The sequence below is a fragment of the Chenopodium quinoa genome, unplaced genomic scaffold, assembly GCF_001683475.1.
Source record: "Chenopodium quinoa cultivar QQ74 unplaced genomic scaffold, ASM168347v1, whole genome shotgun sequence".
Lineage (NCBI taxonomy): Eukaryota > Viridiplantae > Streptophyta > Magnoliopsida > Caryophyllales > Amaranthaceae > Chenopodium > Chenopodium quinoa.
In genome coordinates, this window is record NW_018743828.1 from 1680463 (window position 1) to 1684425 (window position 3963).

A 3963-nucleotide genomic window follows, 5' to 3' on the forward strand; every position below is an offset into this window, starting at 1 on the left:
TCTCTTTTTGTCTTAGCATCTCAAGTTGTCTATGGTCGATTTCAACTTGGATATTGCACTTGTACCTATCAACGAAAGCGTTCACTATCGATTCCCATGTAGAGGTTTTCTCCTTATCAAGGGAGAAGAACCATTGTTGGCAAACGGTTTCAAGAGATAGTGGGAATAGAGAGGGGAAAACCTTCTTATCGATACCCTTAATGCTCATTATAGTTTCAAAAGCTCTTAGATGGAAGTAAGGGTTATATGTTGCCTTGAATTTAGGGATGTCAGTGGCGTTGAACTTATGCGGAAGAAGTTCTTTGTCCAGCGAGACCCCCTGCGAACTCATGCCCTGAAATTTATAGTCACTAGATAGCTTGCTTAGACTCTCTTGCATGAGATCCATCTTTTGTTGCTTCACGGGATCATCGACCTTAAGTGCGAGAAGTTTCAGTGTCTCAGTCACAGTAGCCAATTGGTTCTTAAGATCATTGACTTCTTCTTGAGTTGCCATTATCTTCTTAGCCTTCCTCTTTTGACGAATCGGATTATCAAAAAGCGAGACTTGAATAAAGAGGTTGTCCTTGATTAATCGCCCTTCTCTCCTCGACCAAGTACTGTGGAAAAGGAATTTGGGGATACTTATTGTTAATTATTTGAATCAAACTTTATTCAACATGCAATGGATGGAGGAAGTGAAGAAAGATGGAAGAATGTGAAGAAGATTTAGGTGGAGGGATGTGAAGAATTAAGAATAGAATGTACCCCCTCAACTCAAATGACGGGAAAAACCGACTCATGCATGAACCTACGACATGGTCATGGTGATGTGTACTCAAAGTGTGTGCTAAGACTAGTGAGTGTAGGTGACATGTTAAGACTCGTGTCATGACCATGTGGCTAGACTATGTGACCAAGACTCGATTAATGACTTGACAAGGTGTTATTGACAGCGGAAATTAACCGAATTTATTAGCAAACTGGTTAATTAGATCTTAGGTGATGACACGACCAATAATCCGAACTGTCGGCCAAGCGACAGGACTGGCGTCACACTATGGTGGTTGGCGCCAGACAATTTAGTTAATGCCTAGCGCTACACACTATAATGTGGCGCTACAGCTCAGACTTTGGCGCCAATATTGGAGCTTCGGTCTGGGACTGTTTTCGATATTATTAGTCAACTGGGGTATGCCTAAAGTCGTACTAGGTCAATTTCGATTAAAAAAAAACTTTATTGACTCAAATTAATAAATTAATTAATTAGGCAAAGTTCTTTAAGTCATTAATTTTAGTCTCAACACAAATCAACAAACGGTTAAGAGAAACACAGAATATATATGCACAACAAATAATGCACAATTAGTCAAGTAGGCACAATATGATGCAATGAGTTCGCAACCTAACCATGGCTCTAGTTCTCTAAAGTTCGGGATATGGTTTAGTCAATAGAGGGTCCATGGTTAATTATCCGGATGCACCGCGCAGAAGCCTAACCGTGAAGGGTTAGCGCGTGTGGATGGGACATCGCGAGTTTTAGAAAAAACTCGCTTCCATGGTTTGGTGAATTCAACATCTCAGATGTACCCTTTGTTGCCAGGAGCGTTCAATCGGGTAGATAGAGCATGAATTCCTAGAGGGTTATGTCCATTTGTAGAACACATATGGGTTTCAGAAAAGTGAGAAAAAATTCAATCAGGAAGCAGGATCGAGCAAACAATACGAAAAACCGGTCAAAATTAGAACGCATATTTCTGGCTCGGTATTGGGAGAAATTGGCGCCGGCAAACAGAGATTGGCGCCAACTTTTAGCTGTAGCGCCTGGCGCCAATACTGGCGTCTGGCGTTACGACTAAAATGTTGGCGCCAAGCTCTGGCCCCTGACGCTACTTCCTACATGCCTCAGCAGCTTTCTGTGCTCAATAAAATCTTCCAGTTTCGCGCGGTGTTATTTCAGTCCAAGTTGTGAAAGACATTTCTCAAATTTCCTATGTGTAAAATCCTATGTTTTTAACTCATTATGAATGGTCTTTCCAATGAGATCTTTTTTTATGCATATGACAATATTGTTAATCAAAATTACGCACCTGAAATACTTAGAACTTTTCGAGTCTCATCCACTCATTCTAAATCATTGCCTAAACAAATTCAGGAATTAAAATAGAAATCCTCCCCAGTGGAGTCGCCAAAAACTATAGGGAATAGTTTCAAGCCTTTAGAATCCCACTAGCTTGAACCCCACTGTGATCATACACTAAAGTATGGTGGTGTCCAAAAGGGAAGAAGATAGAGCAAAAGAGCCGCCAACAAGTTTTTTAGGAACTTGTAAACCGTTCACGAGGTGAAGGTTAAACCCCTTAACGATCCAAGAGATCGTCAACTCCATAAGGTCATGAACCAAATAAGGGTTCGGGGATGAAGGTACAAATCCAACCTAAAAGAAATTGAATCTGCCCTAATAATAGGCCTCTACTTTATTCTGATCGTATTCGTGTGCGCTTTCTGACTAACATACAATCAATAGGATTAACCCTAAACCTGTTTAATCTATGTTGGTTGAATATTAATGCATAAATAAACTATTATTGGCGATCACTTGAATTTATAATCAAAGTTAACCTAACAAGATTATTAAATATCTTATTAAGCGTGGTTGCAAATACCGATTCCCTTTAACATGCAATAAAAGGTGATCAAGCAATAACAAATAAAATATATCAAGCAACATAATAAATAATCAACATCATTAATAACAATAATATCAATCATAATTAATAATAATAATCATGTTAAAGCATAGCAAGATCCTAGGCATGATACTAACAAGATTAATAACAAACCCTAGCATGTCACTAAACAATAAAAATCAAATCTTTAACCCTAACATGATACTAACAATCATAAATATTAGGAAGAACATAGGAAGCATCGTACTTTTAATCATACTTAATATTAAAGTTACCCTAGACATGATACTAGGAATATCATAATAATAATCTAAGCATGATATCTACATCATAAATCAATTAAACCATTAAAGTACTTACTTGGATGCCTCGTACCTCTTTCTAATAACAAAATACACGCGTTAGTAACTTCAAGGAAAATAATAAATAAAACAATTAAATTAAATAATTGAAATAGAGATTTGGGACCAAACCCTCAGAAATTACAACCTTTCACGTCTAGGGCGAAGGCAACTTCGAATATGGCTAGGTGTTTCTAGATCTTGTGAATGCGGAATTTTGTATGAAAAAGCAAGAAAGAAAGAATGCTAAAGGATTAATGTTATATGAGAATTGATTAAAGATGATGAATGAATTGTAGATGAATAGTTAAGAATGAAGACTTGTGAATGAAGAGAGTTGATGAGAATTGATGATAATTGGTGAATGAAAACGAAGTTTTTGATACGATATTTATAGAGAAAATCAGCCAAAAAAGATAATTTAACAAAACTGAGTCTGAAGATCGTAAAACAACATTGGCGCCAGCCCTGGCTAGTTGGCGCCAGCACCAGTGGCTAGCGCCAGGCGCCAATCCTGGTTCCAGACGCCAAGGCCTGGGGTTGGACGCCAAACTGATTTTCAACGCGTTTTCGAAAATCTGATAAATTTCCCGTACTTGAAGATAAAATAATATAATTCCATCGAAAATGCTATTTGATCTTGATTAAAACTCTGAAAAGTCCTAATTGAATTAGGAATGAAAAGAACCTTCTAGAATGTTCTAGAAGACTAAAACCATTCCTAATTGCATTAGGAATGATAAATTATATTAGGCCCTCCCCTAGATCATTGGGCCGTACATAAAGCTCAAACCGGACCCAGTTTAGTAAATTGGCCATAACTTCCTCAATATTCATCGGAATTGGGCTTATAATATATCGTTGGAAAGGTCTTTGCAAACCCCATCCAACTACACCGCTATTGGACCCATATCATGGAACAACCTAACTGGATTGGCTGTTTTCTTAAAATA